The 22,683-nt window shown below is 44.1% G+C and overlaps 1 protein-coding gene across 2 annotated transcripts in view; it reads right to left on the reverse strand.

Annotated features, from left to right (window-relative positions):
* STEAP3 (STEAP3 metalloreductase) overlaps nt 1-22,683 on the reverse strand; it is a 53,575-nt gene that overhangs the window by 24,922 nt on the left and 5,970 nt on the right. The gene's annotated exons all lie outside the window — the stretch shown is intronic.

The following is a 22,683-nucleotide window of genomic DNA, read 5'->3' on the forward strand; positions in this document are numbered from 1 at the left end:
GACCTTTGCCCTCCATCCTTGGTCTTTCTTCCTAAATTATTTCTTTGAGACAAAATGGCAAGAGTGAGAGTGCTGAGAAAGAAGGGTATGGAATTTCCACAATCACACTGTGCAATGCCGAGGTTATTTTCAAAAGAATTATGTGGTAGACAGTGTTACTATCCATAGTGTCTGTTAAATCCCAACCTCACCGTCACCGAGTGTTATCCTTGATTGTCAAGAAGAGTAGATATATTCTCCTGCTTGTTTACATTGTACATTTTGGAATGGTATCTTTGATGCTGTTCCTTAACTAGGTGGTGAGCAGCTTGAGGACAAGGACCTCATCTTACTTGACTTTGGATCTCACCATTTGCAACAAGGCTGGTGCTCAGTATTCTCTGAATGAATGAATACATAATGAAACCCCACTCTCTGGGGGTTAGGTGGGAGTGGGTCATGACATTGAATGGGATCCTGAGATTGGGTGGGTGCCCTGGGATCTCCTTCACTGAGCCTCAGGTATGAGTAGACATGGAGAAAATCCTGGACTTGGAGCAGGAGTTTATAGTAAAATTATTGGGAAAAATTATATTTTAATTGTCACCAAGTTTTCACCAAAATTTGCTATCTCCTTTATGCACAAATGTAAGCAAAAACCATAGGAGAAGTCACAGTGAGTCTGACACCCATACTGACCAATGTGGCAGCACAAACTTAATTGTGAAAGTTTCCCAAATATTGCGTAAACTTATCACTAATTTAAAATCATTGTAAATAGGATCCTTTAAATATACAGAGCATCTAAATATATAGATATATAAGTATATAAATAGGAGCAACTAAATATATAAAGACAGAAAGTCAATATGGAAACATTAGACAGCCCTGTAGCCTCCTTATGAGTACCTGGAACATTCTCCAGGATAGATCATATGTTAGGTCATAAGACAAATCTTAACAAATTCAAGAAGGTTGAAATCATATAAAATATCTTTTCTGACAACAAGAATATGAAACTAGATATTAGTAACAGGAGGAGAACTGAAAATTTCACAAATATGTGGAAATTAAATGATACACCCTGAACAACCAATGAGTCAAAGAAGAAAACAAAGGGAAATAAAAAAATATTGAAACAAATGAAAATAGAAACAAAAACTTTTGTGATGCAGCAAAAGCAGTTCTAAGAGGGATATTCATAGCTTAATTAAGGAAAAAAGATCTTGAACCATCTAACTTTATACCTCATGGAACTAGGTAAAGAACAACAAACTAATCCAAAGTTAGTAGAAAAAAGAAACAAAAAGATCAGAGTGGAAATAAATGAACTATAAGCTAGAAAAACAATAGAAGAAACAAACTGAAACAAATTTTTTTGAAAAAATAAACAAAATTGACAAATCTTTAGCAAGACTAAAACAAGAAATAAATAAAATAAAAAATAAAATAGGAGAAATTACTACTGATACTACAGAAATACAAAGAATCGTAAGAAACTATAATGAACACTTATATGCCAATGAATTACATAACCCAGAAGAAATAGATAAATTCCTAAAAAAAATACAATCTACTAAGACTAGATCATTAAGAAATAGAAAATCTGACAGGCAAATAATGAATAAGGATATTGAATCATTAATTTAAAATATCCCAAAGAAAAAGCCCAGGATTGGATGGCTCAATGGTAAATGGCTGCAAAACATTTAAAGAATTAATGCCAATAATTCTCAAACTATTCCACAAAATTAAAGAGGAGAGCCCACTTCCAAGCTCATTTTGTGAGGCCAGCATTACCTAGATACCCAAAATAAGAATAATGCAAGAAAAGAAAATTACAGGACAATATCCCTGATGAACATAGATGCAAAAATTCTTGACTTCTGGCCAAGATGGAGGTGTAGGTAGATACACTTTGCCTCCTCACACAACCAAAAGAAGAACAATAACAAATTTAAAAACAAAAAATAACCAGAACCACCAGAAAAATCAAACTGTATGGAAGTTTGACAACCACGGAGTTAAAGAAGAAACATTCATTCAGACCAGTAGGAGGGGCAGAGATGGTAGCCGGGGCAGAGAGGACATGTGACAAGGTGGATGGAGAACAGGGTGAGCGATGCAGCAGCTGACGGACTGGGTGGTCCCACATTTTTATGCAGATAAACTGGGAGAAATAACTGGGGAGCGAGATAGACAATGCGACTCAGGGTTCCAGCGTGGAGAAAGAAAGCCTCAAAACCTTTGCCTGTAAAAATCTGTGGGAGTTGTGGCAAAGGGAGAAACTTCCAGCCTCACAGGAGAGTTCATTGGATAGACTCACAGGGTCCTAAAACATACACAAACCCACCCACCAGGAAATCAGTGCCAGAAAGCCCCAATTTGCTTGTGGGTAGTGGTGGAAATGACTGAAAGCTGGCCAAGCATCAAGCAAGTGGCATTGTTCCCTCTTGTACCCTTCCCCTACATACAGTGCCACAGTACAGCCAAGAGGGTTGCCCAGCCCTGGTGAATACCTAAGACTCCACCCCTTACAACGTAACAGGTATGCCAAGACAAAGACATATGGCCTAAATGAAAGAACAGATCAAAGCTCCAAAAATAGAACTAAGAGATGGAGAGATAGCCAATCTATCAGATGGAGAGTTCAAAACACTGGTAATCAGGATGCTAACAGAAATGGTGGAGTATGGTCGCAAAACAGATGAAAAAGTGAAGGCTATGCAAAATAAAATAAAGAAAAACATACAGGGAACCAACAGTGAAGGGAAGGAAACCAGGACTCAAGTCAATGATTTGGAGCAGAAGGAAGAAATAAACACTCAACCAGAACAGAATGAAGAAACAAGAATTCAAAAAAAAAAAAATGAGGAGAGGCTTAGGAACCTCCAGGACAACATTAAATGTTCCAACATCTAAATCATAGGGGTGCCAGAAGGAGAAGAGGAAGAGCAAGAAATTGAAAACTTGATCCAGCCAAGATGAAGGTGTAGGCAGACACACTGTGCCTCCTCGCACAACCAAAATAAGGTCAACAACAATTTATAAACAAAAACAACCAGTACCAACAGAAAATTGAACTGTATGGAAGTCCGACAACCAAGGAGTTAAAGTAGATACATTCATCTAGACCGGTAGAAGGGGTGGAGCTGGGCAGCTAGGTGGAGAGGGGTTGAGGCAAAGCCGTGGCTGGCAGACTCCGGGCGTGCAACGTGGCGGCTCAAGGACACAGAGAGGCAGTAGATTGTGGGGGGGCGCAGCCCACCAGGTGGCTGGTGAACTGGGTGGTCCCACATTCACATGCAGATAAACCACGCAAAACTGGGCAGCGAGAAAGACCTCACAACCCAGGGCCCCAGTGTGGGGAAATAAAACCTCAAAACACTGATTGAAAATACCTGTGGGGGTTGAGGTACGGGTAGAAACTCCCAGCCTCATAGGAGAGTTCGTTGGAGAGACCCACAGGGTCCTAGAACATACACAAACCCACCCACCCAGGAATCAGCACCAGAAGGGCCCAGTTGGCTTGGGGGAAGCAGGGGAAGTGACTGAAATCCAGCAGAGAGTGGAGCAAGCGCCATTGTTCCCTCTCGGACCCCTTCCCCACATACTGCATCACAACCCAGCAAATGGGTTGCCCCACCCAGGTGAACACCTATGGGCTCCACCCCTCACTATGCAACAGGCATGTCAAGGCAAAAAAATGGCCCAAAGGAAAGAATAGACTAAAGCTCCAGAAATAATACAACTAAGCTATGAAGAGATAGCCAACCCATCAGATGAACAGTTCAAAGCACTGGTGATCAGGATGCTCACAGAATTGGTTGAATGTGGTCGCATATTAGATGAACAAATGAAGGTTACACTAAGTGAAATAAAGGAAAATGTACAGGGAACCAATAGTGATGGGAAGGAAACTGGGACTCAAATCAATGGAGTGGACCAGAAGGAAGAAAGAAACAACCAAACAGAAAAGAATGAGGAAACAAGAATTCAAAAAAAATAATGAGGAGAGGCTTAGGAACTTCCAGGACATCTTTAAATGTTCCAGCATCTGAATTATAGGGGCACCAGAAGGAGAAGAGGAAGAGCGACAAGTCAAAAAGTTTTCTGAACAAATAATAAAGGAGAACTTCCCCAATCTGGCAAAGGAAATAGACTTCCAGGAAGTCGAGGAAGCTCAGAGTGTCCGAAAGAAGTTGGACCCAAGAAAGCACACACCAAGGCACAGCATAACTACATTACTGAAGATTAAAGATAAGGAGAGAATCTTAAAAGTAGCAAGACAAAAGGAGAGAGTTACCTAAAAAGGAGTGCCCATAAGACTGTCAGCTGATTTCTCAAAAGAGACCTTGCAGACAAGAAGGGGCTGGAAAGAAGTATTCCAAGTCATGAAAGGCAAGGACCTACGTCCAAGATTGCTCTATCCAGCAAAGCTTTCATTTGGAATGGAAGGGCAGATAAAGTGCTTTTCAGATAAGGACAAGTTAAAGCAGTTCATCATCACCAAGACCTTATTATATGAAATGTTAAAGGGACTTATCTAAGAAAAATAAGATAAAAAACATGTACAGTAAAATGACAGCAAACTCACAATTATTAACAACCACACCTAAAACAAAAACAAAAGCAAACTAAGCAAACAACTAGAACAGGAACAGAACCACAGCAATGAAGATCATATGGCAGGCTAACAACAGGGGAGTGGGGGAGGAGAGAGGGGGAAAAGGTACAGAGAATAAGCAGCATAGATGGTAGGTAGAGAAGAGATGGGGGAGGGTAAGAATAGTATGGGAAATACTATTAATAGTAGAAGCTAAAGAACTTATAAGTATGACACATGGACTTGAACTAAAGGGGGAGAATGTGGGTGGGAGGGGGTGTGCAGGGTGGAGGGGAGTGAAGAGGGGGAAATGGGACAACTGTAATAGCATAATCAATAAAATATATTAAAAATAATTAAGAAGGAAATTGAAAACTTATTTGAAAAAATAATGAAGAACTTCCCTAATCTGGCAAAGGAATAAGACTTCCAGGAAGCCCAGGAGGTCCTAAAGAAGTTGGATCCAAGGAAAAACACACCATGACAGATGATAATTAAATTACCTGAGATTTAAAGATAAGGAGAGAATCTTAAAAGCAGCAAGAAAAAAGGAAACGCTTACCTACAAAGAAGTTCCCATGAGACTCTCAGCTGATTTTTCATAAGAAACCTTCCAGGCAAGAAGGGGCTGGAAAGAAGTATTTCAAGTCATGAAAGACAAGGACCTACATCCATGATTATTCTATCCAGCAAAGTTATCATTTAGAATAAAAGGGCAGATAGAGTGTTTGCCAGATAAGGTCAAGTTAAAGGAGTTCATCATCACTAAGCCTGTATTATATGAAATATTAAAGGGACTTATTTAAGAAAAAGATGATTAAAACTATTAACAGTAAAATGACACCAAACTCACAACTATCAATAATGGAATCTAAAAAAACAAAACAAAACCCAACAAACTAAGCAAGCAACTGGAAGAGGAACAGAATCACAGAAATAGAGATCACATGGAGGCTTATCAGTAGGGAGGAGGCAGGGGCAGAATGGGAGAAAAGGTACAGGCAATAAGAAGCATAAATTGTAGGTACAAAAAAGACACAGGGAAGTTAACAGTATAGGAAATGGAGAAGCCAAAGAACTTATATGTACGACCCATGGACATGAACTAAGGTGAGGGGATGCTGGTGGGATGGGAGCTGCAGGGCAGAGGAGAGTAAAAGGAAGGAAAAAAATGGGACAGCTGTAATAGCACAATCAATAAAATGTATTTTTAAAAAAATTGTCAACATAATACTAGCAAACAGAATTCAATGGCACATTAAAGGAATCATATACCATGATCAAGTGGGATTTATCCCTGGAATGCAAGGATGTTCCAACATATGTAAACCCATAAATGTGATGCATTGCGTTAACAGAATTAGGGATAAAAGTCATAGGAGCATCTTAATAGATGCTGGAAAACACATTTGACAAAACTGAACATCCTTTCATGTTTAAAGAAACAGGTATAGAAAAAATGTACCTCAACACAGTAAAGGCCATATATGACAAGTCCACACCTCACACCATACTCAATGGTAAAAAGCTAAAAGCTTTCACTCTAAGATAAGGAACAAGACAAGGATGATGGCTTTTTTCACTTCTACTCAACATAGCACTAAAAGTCCTAGCCAGAGATATCAGATAAGAAAATAAGTAAAAAAAGGTATCTAAATTGGATAAGAAGTAAAATTGTCACTATTTGCAGATGACATGATGTTACATACGGAAAATCCTAGAAGAGTCCACAAAAAAAATATTGTTAAAACTAAGAAACTAATTCAGGAAGTTACAGGATACAAAGATCAATCTACAAAAATCAGCTGTGGTTCTAGCCACTAACAATGAACTATGTGAAAGAGAAATTTTAAGAAATCTCATTCACAATTCCATAAAAAAAGAACAACTTAGGGATCAGAAGACTATTGTAAAAAGGTCCACATTGCCCAAAGTGATCTACAAATTCAAAGCAATCTCTGTCAAAATTCCAGTGACATTTTTCACAAATATAGAGAAAATAATCCTAAAATTATACAAAAGACCACAAATAGCTAAAGCAATCTTGGGCAAGAACAAATCACACTTCCTGATTTCAAACTATATTACAAAGCTATGTTAATCAAAATAGTATAGTACTGGCATAAAAACAGACATATGGACTAAGGGAATAGACTAGACCACCCAGAAATAAACAACCACTTATAAAATCAACTAATCTTTGACAAAAGTGCCAAGAATATACAATGGGGAAACAACAATCTCTTTTATAAATGGTGTTTGGAAAACTACATATCCTCATAAAAAAGAATGAAACTGGGCCTTTATTTTATACCATACATACATATCAACTCAAAAGGATTAAAAACTTAAATATTAGACCTGCAATTTACAACTCCTAGAAGAAAAGACAGGAAAAATATCTATGATGTTGGTCTTGATAACAATTTTTTGGATGACATCAAAAGCACAAATAACAAAAGCAAAACTAAACAAGTGGGACTACATCAGTCAGAAAGGTTTTGCATAACAAAGTAAACAATCAACAAAATGAAAAGACAATCTATGGAATGGGAGAAAATATTTGTAAACCACTTACCTGGTAAGCACTGGTCTGATATATCCAGATATATCTATATCTATATCTATCTATCTATCTATCTATCTATATATATCTGATAATATCCAAAAAAATAAGAAACTCATAAACTCAATAGCAAGTTGTATGATATAATCAGATATATATATATATATATATATATATGATATCAGTTATCATATATATACACATATATATCTGGCAATATATATTATCAGAACTATATATATAGCTGATAATATATATATCAGATGCTCTGTTATCAGATATATATATCTATCTGAAAATATCCAAAAAATATAAGAAACTCATACAACTGAATAGTAAAAAAAAAAAATGGGGGGGGTGGGAGCAAAATAATCTAATTAAAAATTGGCAAAGGACCTGAATAGACATTTTCCCAAAGAAGAAACACAATTGGCCAATAGGTACATAAAAAAATGCTCAACATCACTCATCATTATGGAAATATAAAGGAAACCACAATAAATAACACTTCACACCTGTTAGGATGACTATTATCAAAAAGTCAAAAGATGATAAATATTGACAAAGATGCGGAAAAAAGGGAACCCTTGTATGCTGGGAGGAGTGTAAATTTGTACAGCCACCACGGAAAACAGTATGGAGGCTCCTCAAAAGATTAAAAATAATACTATCATATGATCTAGCAATCCCTCTTCTGGGTATTTATCCAAAAGAAATAAAATCACTATCTTGAAGAGAATTCCACACCCTATGTTCACTGTAGCATTATTCACAGTAGCCAAGACATGGAAACAACTTGAGTGTCTGCTGATGGATGAATAAAGAAAATGTGGCATGTATATGCAGTGGCATATTATTCAACTTTAAAAGAGAAGGGAATTCTGTGGGACATTATACTATGTGAAATAAGTCAAACACAGAAAGACAAAGACATATATTACACGATCTCAATCATATGTGGAATGTAAAAAAGTCAGACTCAGAAGCAGAGACGAATGGACTGAGGGGTGAGGGAAATGGGGAGAAATTTGGTCAAAGGGTACAAACTTTCACTGATAAGATGAGTAAGTTCTGGAGATCTAATCTAATGTGCATGATGGTGACTATAGCTAATAGTACTGCATTGTACACTTAAAGTTTGGTAAGAGGGTAGGGAGATCTCCAATGTTCCTAACACACAAATGGGTACTATGTGTGAGGTAATGAATATATTATTAGCTTGACTGTGGCAATTATTTCACAATGTATATGTATATCTAAACATCACAATGAATGTCTTAAATGTAAACAATTTTTATTTGTCAATCATACCTCCTTAAAGGTAGGGAAAATTAAAAAAATAAAACATAATCATAACCCTGTTATTTTATTTTATGCATGTAAGAGCATTATTCTGAGCTTCACCAGCCAATGAGTACCCAGGGGTCCCTGACACAAAAGCATTCAGAACTGTCACCTGCAACTAGTGGAGCAGCAGGGATGGCTTTTAACACCCTGCACAGATGTCTGCCTCTTCCCACTCCATAGCAGTCTCCTGAGACCCGCTCAACACAAGCAAGGTAAAGTGGGTGGGGGTGTGGGGGTAGGGGTGGGTTCCAGGTCTAACACAAGGGGGAGCAGGGGCACCAGGAGGCTGTGGAAGGCTCTGCTGTGGAGCAGCTATTGTCCTTGGACAAGCCCTGTGCTTCTCTGGGCATCCCACCTTTGTGAATGAAATCACAGTCTCTGCTTGGAGATGACAGACAATGCAATCCTAAAAGGCTTTGAAAGCTGTGACATGGACACTTTTCAAGTCAGCAGCAGCTCCTATTTATGAGATGTTCCCCACGTGCTGGATGCTGCCTTTCTATGAGTGAGGTCCAGTCCTCATAAGAACTCCATAAAACAAGTACCATTATTATCTCCAACTTAAAGAGGGAAAACTGAGTCTCAGAGAGGCTGAGGAACTTTCTCCAGGTGGCACGGAGAGTAAGTAGGGAAGGGGCCTTGATGCTGGTCTGTCTGCCTCTGCAGTTCGAGCTTCACCAATAGGCTTACTGCCCAGAAAGAGGACAGGAACCTATCTAGGGACACCCCAGCCAGTGAGTGGCAGAGCTAGGGCCACACCGGCTAAGAAGAGGGGTCAGAGTGAACAGGGACGCACCGACCATCCATTCTGAGTGCCGGGGTCATGCACTGCCATCCTGCCCCTGCCATGTACAGAGGCAGGCAACTCCCTTGGCCTCTCACACTTCACACTAATAATTTCAAACTATCACCCTATGTCTCACACAGCGTATCAGGGACCAGCTGAGCTAAGGCTTTTTGGGGTTATTTTTGTGGGGACCCACAGATGGAGGAGCCATGCTCATACAAACATGCAAGTACCATCCGGGATCCCTGCCCTGCTCACACCAGACTCGACTGTGGGAAATGAAGGGGACAGTACCTCCCTGAAAAATGGGAGTGTTTTCTGCCTGGTTTGGGGGCATTTTCTCAAGTGGTAATGAGCTACCCTTGTAGGTGCAGGGAGGCCTCCTGACTTTCCTTGGCGCACAGGCTAGGAGCTGTGGTTCATGGGTGCGGAGAGGGGGGCTAGGCACCCACTTAAGGTTGCCGGGGCCAAGAGCCAAGCTCCAGAGCCAGACTGCTTGGACTCTAATTCTGGCTGATACCTGCTGGCTCTGTGACCTTGGGCTTGTCAGTGTCTCAGTTTCCCCAGTTATAAAAAGGAGATAATCAGAGTACTTTCCTTACGGGGAAACGGTAGGAATAAGTAAATCAGTATTTGTAAAGCACCCAGAACAGCACTTGCCCAGCACACAATAAGCACTCAGTAGATGTCGGACAGTAATAATGACACAAATACCAGCTGCCAGCACTGAACCAGTGGCAGGGACAGGCAAAGGAAAGGATGCAAAAGACCCTGGCAGCACCTCTTCAGCCATGGGGAAGAGGGCCACATCATGACTGGGGCTTGGCAGGCAGCCTAGGCTTCAGGCCAGCTTAGGGGATCTGGGCCGAGGTGAATGTAAAGGCCGACTCCCTGGGGACTCCAGCGTTCCCTGTGGTCCGTCACGGCTGGAACAGATACACAGGCACCCTTCCTAGTCACTGCCTCAGCCACCTGGAGATACCAGCCCTAGAGCGAGTTTGCGCTTTTGGGGAAAAAAAGTAACCACACTGAGGCCTCCAGACCATCTTCTCCACATTTGCTAGCAATTTGGAGGAGCCTAAGAAGCCTCCCGGACAAAAGTCTCTCTGATCTTTTCTCGCTTTCTTCTCTTTGCCATCTCTTCAGCAACTATTACGAGAATACTCTAAGAGCATAAAAATGAGTAAGATGTGGTCCCCACTTCAGACAGTTTACAATCTGGTTTCCAATGGTGTGTGTGTATGTGTAAGTGGTGAGATGAGATGCACTTGCTCAGGACTGAACACAGGGCACTTGGGATGGAGCCCAGGAGGCAGACATCACTTCCGGAGGGGAAGCCAGGCTGGGCTTTGTGGCACACGTGCATCTCCTGGTCCTTGAAGAACCCTAAGGGTTTATAGATTCAAAGCAAAACCCAACCCACCAAAAGAAAAAAAGACAATGAGAGCAACACTTTGAATGCTGTGTTTAACCCCAGACTTAGCAGTGCGAGTGGGAAGGAACTGTTTGGGGTTGGCTCTCAGGCTCAATGCTCAGAACCCAACGGGACTTGCTTCCTTTTGGGAAGTGGAGATGGAAGCAACTGCACAGAGGGAAGCAAGCCAAGGGCAGGGGCTGGGGGCACCTGCGACTGGTCCCAGCTTTGTCCCAGAAGAGACAAGGGAGCACCACTGAGCCTCTCTGGGTGGCTTTTCTAACAGATCTCTGAGCCCCACTCACCCTGGCAGTTTAGGGATCTATTCAAAGTTCCAGACCTATGGTCCTAAGGAGCCCTGCCGCAGGATGAATGGAAATGAAACATAAAACACCTCTAATGAGCTTCTTGCTATCAAAATTCAGTCCTTAGGACAGGAACCAGCTAGGTAGTAATCTCTCCTGGTAAGGCCTCTATCCCAGGGGTGGCAAATTTTCCTCTCTAGTTCAGATATAGGACAGCCACTGTTGGGCCAAAAGCTGAGGTCAATCATCACCACGCCCATCACTTACTAGCTGGGTGCCTTTGAGCCCTAGTTCCCTCACCTTTAAAATGGGGACACTAACTATACCTTTTCATATGAGTAGTTGTGAGGATGAAAGGGGCTAATTTGTGCAAGAGCTCACAGCCATCTATTCTGATTGGTGCAATGTGCCAAGTTTACGCATCCATACTCTACTCTGAGGTACTTCATGGGCAGCTGGTCATGTCTCAAAATTCTTTGCCCTCCCAGTGCCCAGAACAAGGCCTGCTGTGTGGGTAAAGGCCAGCAAGGGTAGGACAGGCAGGGCAAGTCCAGAAGGTCCCAAAGGACCAGCAGAGCCCCTGTTCTGGGAAGGTGAGGGTGTGACTAATCCTGGCTCTGCCCTGGCTCCTGCTTGTACTATTTGCAGATCTGGGGAACAGAGCAGGGAGGGGATCAAATTGCTGCTGGCTGGGCTGAGGCCTGCCACCTACACACAGAACTGCCCACGTCCCCCTCCCAAGCTTCCAGCAAAAGCTACTGAGATGCAGGCGTGCAGGAGCTCGCACAAGGCACTGGTCCTAGCCCCTCTGGGGCTCTGCCCTGGCTCAGAAATCCCCTCCTACTTCCCCGGCAGAGCCACGACAAGGGCTGTTTGTAGCTGGGAGCCACACCTGGCCTGCGGGCCTGCATGCCAGCAGTCAAGTGGCTCCCAGTGGGCAGTCAGGACACCGGTAGCCCCCCCACTCCCCTGCAGCAGACAACCCTCAGGCTCAAGTGGAACAGCTGCAAAGGGGTCACCATGGGGTCAGGTGTGGGTGGGGGTGGATGTGGGTGGGGACAGAGGGTAGTTGGCTGTGGCACCCTGCAGCTAGATGCAGAGATGGCCTGAAGGCCCACGGGGGGGAGCCTCCCATACCCTCCCAGGCAGAGGGTGAGCTGACATTCCCGGTCAGGGGCTGGACGTGGGCACTTGGACAGGAACGTGGCACAGTGCTTGTCCTCATGGGGCCCGCAGTTATCTTCCAACTTTAGTTTAAATTTTATCTAGTAGAAAAATTAATTTGGGGGAATACATTCCTATTATTGCTATATTTACTTATAAATTAAGTATATTTAAAATGTTATAATTTGTGCACTATAATGTTATATTCAAAATAAAGCATATATAAACAAACAAATGTTAAGGGATACAGCTAACATTTATATACAAACAAGCTCTAAATTTTCTTAGCCCCTGGATAGTTCACACCCATTCTGGAGACCTGTGCTCAAAGACAGTGCCAGGCACAGGAGGAAACTGAACAAGGTCTCTTGAGAAGCGGGCACTGACTTCCAAAGGGGGAGCTGGGCGGCTTCTTGCAGGGGTTGGACCTGGGCCGAGTCTTGAAGGATGTGAGAATGAACCAGAAAAAAGCATTCCAGAGAAAGGGGCCAGTGGGCTGAAAACGGCAGTGTGCAGGGGCCCACCCTTGGCTCGAGTCCCTGGGGCAAACTGGTGCATGCCCAGAGGCTTAGGGGCTCTGTACCAGGGGCTTAGCAACCTGTAACCGAAAACACAAATTACTGTCAGAACTTTTTTTAAGCATAAAAAGTGTAGAAATAGAGGGAGTAAAGAGAGGCTGAAACTCTGGGCTATGTCCTGATGATTTCCTCACCTGGAAACACCACAATCCTATCTTCTCTCTAGCCTCAGTTTCCTCACCTATAAAATAAGAATGCCAATAGCTGCCCAGCTGCCCTCGATGGGCACAGGGTAGTTGAGGGCTGCACACACCTGGGGCATCTGGAAGTCCTCGCCTGGTGGCGTCCATGCTCATCTGCCTTCCCTACCTTCCTGCCAACTTTGGGAGGGCCAAGATCATCGTGTTTTGTTCCAGGGCTGTACCTTTAGCACCCAGCACAGTCCTGGCATGTAATAGGGCTTTCACGCACATTTCTGACTGAAGGCACCCATCCCTGGGACTTACAGCTTCAAAACTTACTCTGTGCTTTGGGGGTAGAAATCCTTTCAAAATGCAGTGTGTATTTCAAGAGAAGACAGTCAGATCCTCACCCAGAACCCAGGGATCACCCCAGGCTGGAAGAGGGCGTGTTCTTAGGTCTTGTCTTCTGTTTTTATAGAACGTGTCCATAGGTTTATGTCCTCCCTTGTTATCAGGACATTTATCACAGCTGTCTGTCTGCCTGCTTGCCTCCCCTTCCCCTCCCACCCAGGTCCTGCTAATTTTCTGTGAACAAGGAATACAAACAACACACCATCAAAAAAGTGAAAAGACAACCCATAGAATGGAGAAAAATTTGGCAAACCATATATCTAATTAAAGGACTTCTTTCTAAATATAAAAAGAACTCTTACAACTAAATATTAAAAAGACAAATAACCTATACAAAAGTGGGCAAAGGCCTTGAATAGACATTTCTCCAAAGACAACATACAAATTGTTAATAAGCACATGAAAAGATGCTCCACATCATTAGCTCCAAGAGAATGCAAATTAAAACTATGAGTTACTACACTTCACACCCATTAGGATGTTATCATCAAAAAGAGAAATAATATCCTGACCAGTGTGGCTCAGTTGGTTGGGCTTTGCACTGCAAAGCCAAAGGTCACTGGTTCAATTCCTGGTCAGGGCATATGCCTGGGTTGTGGGTTTAGTCCCTGGTCAAGGTGATGGGGTACTCAAGAATTGGAAAATTTTAGTTTAGGGAATAGCAAATAAGCTTAATAATCAATGCACATAAAAAGCTATTGTTCCAGGAACTGAAGGTATGACCCACTGTGACTCCAGGAGACCATAAACAGTTCCACCTTCATGTCTCAGGAGGACTACAAGCAATCAAGATGGTATCTGAGCCATTGTACTCCAGGTGAGATGTCTCCCACCCAGGGCACAGGTAAAGACCGCTGCAGAGGGCACAGATGAAAGAAAGATGAATGCAGCTTTATCTGATTAACTTTTTCCCTGCATTCTAAACCCCTTACCTACACTTTTCATCTCCTTATAAAAAGAGTTTGTTGGACCACATAATCAGCCATCTTCTCAGATCACCAGCCATCTGAATAAAGTGCCTATAAAGATCCAACCCCTGTCTCTGCTTATTGGGTCTGGTAGTGACCAGCAGTAGGAACGCCGGCTTTTCCCGTTTCAAGGGCACATACAAGAGGTAACTGATTGATGTTTCTCTCACATCAATGTTTCTCTCCTTATCTTTCTCCCTCCCTTCCCTTCTTTCTGAAAATAAATAAATAAAATCTTTAAAAAAGAGAGATACTAGCAAGTGTTGGTGAGGCTGTAGAAAAATGGAAACTCCCATCCACTGCTAGTGGGAATGTAAAATAGTGCAGCCACTGTGGAAAGGAGTCTGGCAGTGCCTCAAGGGTTACACTGAGCCTCTATGTGACCCAACACTTCCACTCCTAGGTATTTACCCAAGAGAAAGGAAAACATGTGTCCACATAAAAATGTATACATCAACATTCCTAGTAGCACATTTATAATACCCCAGGAGTAGAAACAACTCAACGTCCATCAGCTCATGAATGGATAACCAGAATGCAGTCCATTCACACAATGGAATATTATTCAGCAATACAAGGAAATGAAGTGTTGGCAGATGTTACAACACGGATGAACCTTGAAAACATGTTAAATGAAAAAAAAAAAGCCAGTCACAGAAGGCCACGTATTGCATGATTCCATTTATATGAAATGTCTAGAACAGGCAAATCCAGAGACAGAAAGTAGATTATTCATTGTTTCCAGGGAACGGTGGGTGGGATTTAGGCACAATAAGTGAGTGCTCACTGGTACAGGGTTTCTTTTTCAGAGTGATGACAATGTTATAAAATTGATTGTGGTGATGGTTATACAACTTTAAAATACTAAAACTCACTGTGTCATATAGTTTAAATGGGTGAATTCTATGGTATGTGAATTATAACTCAATAAAGTTGTTATATAAAAGAAAATTGAGATACTGCAGCCTGTTACTAACATGTGTAAACGAAGAGTAAACATGCTTTGGAGTGACAGCTTAAGGACTCTTCATGAACTTAATGCATGAATTTTGGACATCAATGTTGGCAGTTCTAGAATCTTCCAAAGTTATTTCCTTGTTGTTTTCCACATATCTGAGGCTTCTAAGCTCTGTCACCTCTGGTTGGGAAGCGCATGTAGCCAGCACCATGAACTGCTGTTGTGGAGAAATAGTGCCATAGGCTCAGCAGTCCTCGCAGCAGGTTTTGCGCACACACAGCACTTCTCTGCACTTCCCCTGACATAGGCACAGAGCCACTCCAGGCCCACATGGCATGGCTGGCAGAGGAGGATGCTGTGGTCTGAGGCTAACCCTACCAACTGCAGGGATGGGTCAGTGAACAAGGCAGATGTGTGCTAGTGAGAGGGTAAGGAAAGGCATCATTTGCTAATTACCCAATGGCTGAGCGTTAACAGAGCACACAGATGCAAATCTGGAAACTAGCACACAGCTGCAAAGCTGCTAGGCTGGGCAGATTCATTCCCCTTTTTCCACCCAACTCAACCCCTCCCTAATCAGGAAGAGAATCAGCCCCCCTGAGAGCCAGCTAGGCCAGGCTGGCTCCCCACCATGCAGCCACAGAATGTGGGCTCAGGAAAACATCTGGATGTTCTGGATTTACTCAGCATCAGTTACCTCAGTAAAGTGCAAATAGGGCAGCGAGAACACAGGCTTGGAGGCAGCTGGGGTCTTATTTCAGCCCTACCGTGTATTAGCTGGGTGGCCTCACCAAGTGACTGGACCTCTGGGAGCCTCAGTTCTCTCATCTGCACAGCACAATGGCTCTACTGACTTCAATGAGCTACAGTAAGGATCATGTGAGATAGACCAGGTGCCACGGTACAAGCCTATAAAATCCACTATTTTTCATTTTGTTCCTCTTGTGCCTAGAATTTAAAAAAACCTTTGTTTAAAAGCAGAAATAGATACTCTTAAATCAATACATGCTGTTCTCTAGTGAATGGAAAAACTTACTCTAAAATTTTCTAAAAATGTTCTGAGATAATGACCTGTGTACATTCCCCGCCAAAACAATGGAGGAAATGACTAGCTGCTGTTTGGGACTCGGGCCCTGGGAAGATGGGGTCGGTGGAACAGGTAGGGGCTTATAGTTTGGAGAGGCTAGTAGGGGTTGGTTTGGGATTAGGTATTGAGCTCCATGAGTCCTCTAGGGGCTGCTAGTCCTACCATCTGGCTGCTTGCCAAAAACCATCCTCACATCACTGGGGTCTCCAGGCCAACCTCCCTTACCAGCATCCCCAGCTCCTGGATGAAACCCATGCCAGCTGCCTCTCTGCCTCCACACCCTTTGAGAACAGCCCCTTTCCCATGGGCAGGATTTCTCTCTTTCCTGTTTGCCTCCCTCCTGGACTCCAAGCTCCACCAGGAAGGAATGGAGTCGCACTCAGCATTGCGACAGCAGCCTGTCGCCCAGTGTCTGGCACACATTGTGTCAAACTTGAACTGCAGTGGAGTCATTGGGAGGGCTTGTTAAAATGTGTTGCTGGGCTCCTTCCCCAGAATTTCTGATGCTGCTGGTCCCAGGACCACACTTTGAAGTCGATACTCAATAAAGGTCTGTGTAGGGAGTGAATGAATTAACAAATTACTTGCAGGAACCACTCCATATTCAACTTTCTTCCTGGGTCTGTACACTCAGGCCTCTCCAAGCCCACCTCTGCTAAAGCCCTCCCTGACCCCAGGACCACTGGTATCAGACCTCTCTAGGTCTTGAGGGTCAGAGCTGGGTCTTCTCAGTGAGGCAAGGGCAGTCAAGGCCATAGAGGCTTTCTTTGCTGAAAAAATTAGGCAAACACCACAGGGATGCTCCCATAGCCCCCTCCCCTCCTGTGCATGGGTCATCAGGCCCACTATGGGCTGATGGAGAACGGAGGAGTGTTACGGGGAAGCCACAGATCCTGGGAACCCAGGAGACCCCAACACCCCAACTAGGTAGATCTTCGTGGAAGATTGAGTTTCCTGGATGACCAAGAATTCAGATGGCCTGACTCTCCATCCAGGGCTCTTTCACTACTGCAATTTGACAGCTAGGCCTGGAAGAACTGCTCACTAGAACAAGTCATTACTGCCCACTGCCTCCAATAGGCAGGATGGTTGATCAGTGCTGGTTGGGAAGGGCAGGAGGAATGCCCAGTGGTCAGGACCAAAGGCAGCAGCTCGAAGCGGTGAAGATGCTTATGCCCATGGGTGCCATGCTGCACAACCCCAGGGGGTGCCATTTACATTGTAACCCATGTGACTAGTACCCTCTGGAGGTGTGAAGTGCCTATGCAGTTTTCTGTAATAGTTGGTCCTGAAAATCCTCATCCAAAACATTTCCTCATTTGTTATTCCGTGTATACCTACCGTGTGCCCAGCATGGAGCAAGGCACTAGGGCTATGCAGGTGGCCAGAAGACAGCCTGTCCTCTTCGGGCTCTTAGGGGAAAGGCCTTGGGCACACTGCAGCGAGGACTGAAGTGCTTGACGGTGGCAATGCCCAGAACTGTGGGAGCCAGAGAGGAGTGGCTGACCTCTTCCCAGTGAGGTCAGAGAGCTGGCACATAGAGGGCGGCCTGATTCTTCTGCACTGGTTAACCCAGCCAGACTGGAGGCTGTCAGGAGGCAGCAGCTGAATCTGCAGCCTCAGCGTCTGGGGTTGGGTGGCTTCTTGCTTTCCAGGGACACTTGGAACTGTAAACCCTGGGACCAGATAGGTTTTGTGGGCTGTGGCTGCCCCCTTTCCCTTCCCCTTGCCATAGTGTAGGTTTGCAGGATCAGGGATAGAAGCACTGCTCCTGGGCAGAGGGAGGCATGAGTACAGGGAAAGGGGCAGAGGCAGCCAAGACACACAGGGCCAGCTCCAGGGGCTTCTGCCAAGAAGCTCAGCTGCCTCCTGTGATCCAATTCTTGGGCTTGGGGATGCATGCTTCCCCTGCTTTGCCCAGCTGATGGACCACCTTTATCAGGAAACCTCTGAGGGGGCACGGAGGGTCCTCCCCTGACCTTCAGTGGTTCCTAGGGTCACTGGAAGTCACTCTCCACTCTAACTGATACATGGGAGGGTCATACAACTCCTTCCCAATTGTGACCAGTTTTGTCATGGGCCAGCTCCATGGAGAACTCTGACTTTTGTTAAGAGTCCCCAAGAGCTTAAAACGCTGATGTAGGCAGCCCAGGGAGCACCTCCTGGCTTCCTCCTGGGCTCTCGAACTCTGGGACTCACTGTGCACTCTAGACACATTACTACTGACTGCACACCCTGGTTCACTTATCTGTCACCCAACTAAACTAGGGGTTACGTGTTACTCATTTCTGTGTCTCTCCCAACTAACCTGGGCTTGGCACCAAGTGGTGTTCAATGAATGTTTGTGGCTTGAATGACTTCAACTCTGTGCTTGAGGGCAGAGCGTGCTGTGAATCCTGGCCTTTCTCCCCAAAATCTAGCTTGGGCTCTCCAGTACCCAGTGGTGATTAAATACCACAAGTTTCTAATCCTTATAGCAGCCTGGCAATATTGTCAGACCTGGCCAGACATTTCCCTATTTGATAAACTTAATAACACAGAGGACTAATAATGCACAGATGTGTTTAAGCGATGCAAATAAACAGAAAAACACAAATGACTCATGCAGCTCTGGCCAGAGTGGAAAATCAAACTCCACATTTGGGCGTAACAGGAGCAGCTTGGCACATGGGTTCCCATGGAAGGAGGCTGCAGGGATGCTAGGTCAATGGCTCCTGGGCCAGTGGGTTTCTGAGACGGGGGCAGCAGTCATTCAGAGGACTCTGCCCGGTCTCCATCAGGTAGGGTATTCAGGGGCAGACGAAACCCAGCTGATGGCCTTCTTGGCCTTTCTTATCTGAGTCCTGCCCCATCTACAGGCTCGTTAGTGGCCAGCACACCCAAGCCTCACACTTTTTACTGCTAAAGTCATAGATTTAATCTTTTTGTCTGCAAAGTCCCTTCCCTCCAACTGATGAAACTCAAGGTCCATCAGAAAGGCCACTATCTCCTCTGTGAGGCAGGATTAATTCCCTCTCCCTGGGTCCCCTTTCCCTTAGAGGTCCAAGGGGTGGATGGTGGTGGGGTCCCTGCCCCCATAACCTCCATCACTCCTTCCCATATGCTAAGGTTAATATTAAAAGTAATACCTTTTGCCTTGGCTGGCATGGCTTAGTGGATTGACCGTTGACCTCTGAACCAAAGGGTCGCCTGCATGATTCCCAGTCATTGCATGTGCCTGGGTTGCAGGCCAGGTCGGGTCCCCAGTAGGGGGTGTGCAAAAGGAAACCACACACTGATGTTTCTCTCCCTCCTTAAAAAGAGGGAGAGAAACATCCCTTCGCCACCCCCATCTAAAATAAATAAATAAAATCTTTTAAAAAACTAAACTAAAATAAAATTATATTTTGATACAATAATTCACAATTCCTAGTCAGGTAAAATGACTAATAGCTTCTGTAAAATCTTTCCCATGTTATGGATCTGAAATAAGCAATCTAAGTAAAAAGTGGACCATTTGCTACCCAAACAGAAGCCACTTTCAGGGAAATCTCCTTGTTCTCTCTTCTCCGTAGAAACTCCGGGCTTCCCCGGGAGCTATGAAAGTCCACCTTCCCCTACAAAGAAAGAGGCAGCAGCCAGCCTCACCCCAGCACCCAGGAAGTGTCTGGCATGAGGCACTTCTGCAGCAACCAGGAATCACACGAGGAGAAGTCACTGTGAGGTGAGGACAGGCTCACAATGAAGAAATTCTGACTGTGGACTTACACTCAGGGTTTAATGTGTAGAAAACTATCCTTACTTCTATTGTGCAGATGAGAGAACTAAGGCCCAGTTAGGACTTCTCTAAGGTCCCATCCAGTCCCTGCATTCCAGCTGCCTCCAGGGTGCTGAAGGCGGGCAGCTCATTGTCATGGGCATGAGAAATAACCGGTCAGTTCAGTTTATTCATTAGATTCCCACATGTGAGTGAAAGCATATGGTATTTGTCTTTCTCTGACTGGCTTATTTCACTTAGCACGATGTTCTCCGGTCTATCCATGTTGTCCCAAAGGGTAAAATTTTCTTCTTTTTTATGACTGAATAGTATGCCATTATGTGTATGTATCATAGTTGTTTTACCCACTCATCTACTGATGGACACTTGGGCTGCTTCCAGATGTTGGCAATTGTAAACAACACTGCAATGAACATAGGGTGCTTATGTTCTTTTCAATTAGTGTTTTGGGTTTCTTCAGATAAATTCCCAGAAGTGGAATCACTGGGTCATAAGGCAGCTTCATTTTTAATTATTTGAGGTATCTCCATACTGCTTTCTATAGTGGCTGCACCAGTCTGCATTCCCCCAACATGAGACAGACTTATAGTCAGAGAGCAGGCTGACAGCTCTTGGGGGTAGTAGTTAGGGTGTGGAGGGATCGAGCAAAAAGGAAAAAGGACTCATGGACATGAACAACAGTGTGGTGATTGCAGGGGAGGTGGGGGAAGGGGGACAGGGTATAAAGGAGTTAAATGGTAATGAAAAAATATAATTAAAAAAATACTAACTAAAGAAAAGAAACAGCCGGTCACCTGGTCCACATGGGGCTCTAGGGTGGTCTGCTCCCTTCCTCTCACTATCCCTTACCTTGCTGAGTTGCCCGAACCCATACTGTCTAACCTCTCATTCTCAAACTGTTTCTGCAAATCCAGGGCCACCCTCTAACCTAGATTCCAAACCATGCAGGATGAGCCCCAGGCCCTCCCTCCCTCTTGGGCTGAGGGGTTCAGGAGGCCAGAAGGATGCTCCATCTGAGGCCTCCTTCCCACCACTGTCTGCACAGCTGACCTGAGGGGAGAGAGAATAGAGAATGCCAGTCTCAAATCAGGCTTAAAAGCTGGGTTATAGCCACACACATCTTAATTGGTGCATTTCTATTTCTCTGTGGGAATGTTCCCTTTCTGATGGACTCTCACATTTACTGTTATATTTCTTGTATCTCTGCCTGGAATTGTTATTTAGACATCATAAAGCAAAATCATTATATTTTGAAAGGGAAGACTGAGAAGTTTCTTCAAAAGAGAATACAAAAAGCTGGGGCACACACAGACACAAGCCAATCCACACACAATGCACATGTGTGCAAATTGGTCTGATGGAAAAGAGAAGTTTATTACCACAACGCTTCTCAAAAAAGAAGTGAATGAATAATTTATAGGTCTTTTTACAAACATCTAGATTTTCTAATCATTCCAGAAAAATCCGGTTTGATTACTTACAGCAGCAGTTCTGTGATAAACCACCCAAGAAATGGTTACCAATAAATAAAATTTACAATTCCCAGTGGGCCTGCCCTCCAGAGAATTAATCATAAACATTAACATTTTTTTTCCTTAAAACATCAGACCCCACAACACTGTGACTCTAACTAACTCAAGGCACTGTGTGTGATAAATCCTTGAGCCGTTTACTTTGAAAAGGCTCTGGACTTAATGTTTAGATGATAATATTTCCTGTTTTATTTTGGCAAGAACTTCATTACATTGTGCTCTTTGCTGCCAGTCCCAAAGTAGCCTCACCCAAATTGAGGCTGTGCAGCTCTGGCCCTTGGGACCCTGAGATGACAGGGTAGAGTGACCAGGCCAGGGAGCTGCTGGGGCTGTTGGGAGGCGACTGCACATGCCCATCTGGGGTCAGTGTCCTAACCAGATTTACCAACAACAGTCTGGCACAACATCTAGCTGACAAAAGGGTCTGAAGTACTAGTCCTTGACAGCTCCACTGTGACCTGGGTCACCCTTCTTGCCTGGGTCTCCCTCCAACCTGTGGGCAACCTGACTTCTGTTTTGAAGGTGGGACTCCAGCTGACCCTCAGAAGGCAAGGGACCTCCCCGGGGGCTTGGACAACAGGGTGGCTGCACCCTCACCCTGCACTCCGGTTCTTGGCAACACAATTGGCTGGGGAGTGGTAACTGATGATCAATTGCAGAGTATATGTGAGAGAGCAGTTCTGGCTTGATACACCTATTTGGGGAAGAAACCTCACCAGTGATAAGTAATGGCTCAGACTCAAGTCTGTTTTCTACAGGAACTAGGGTAGAACAACGAGCAGAACCCATGATGTATAAAATGAATAAATGTCATTCAGGGCAGGGAAGACTGCTTCACTACGGTGTGTGTGTGTGTGTGTGTGTGTGTGTGTGTGTGAGAGAGAGAGAGAGAGAGAGAGAGAGAGAGAGAGAGAGAGAGAGAGAGAGAGAGAGAGAGAGAGAGATTGAGAGAGAGAGAGAGAGAGAGAGAAGATATGTTCGCACTTTGTAATACAAAACCAAACATAATGACTGCAGAAAGTGCAGGGGTAATTTATTGCAATCACTGTTAAGTGATAATTCTCTCCGCATTTTGTGCCAACAAAGGCTTCCTGGTTGTCTT

The sequence above is a fragment of the Phyllostomus hastatus genome, unplaced genomic scaffold, assembly GCF_019186645.2.
Source record: "Phyllostomus hastatus isolate PE091 unplaced genomic scaffold, TTU_PhHast_1.1 phas_scaffold_60, whole genome shotgun sequence".
Classification (NCBI taxonomy): Eukaryota; Metazoa; Chordata; class Mammalia; order Chiroptera; family Phyllostomidae; genus Phyllostomus; species Phyllostomus hastatus.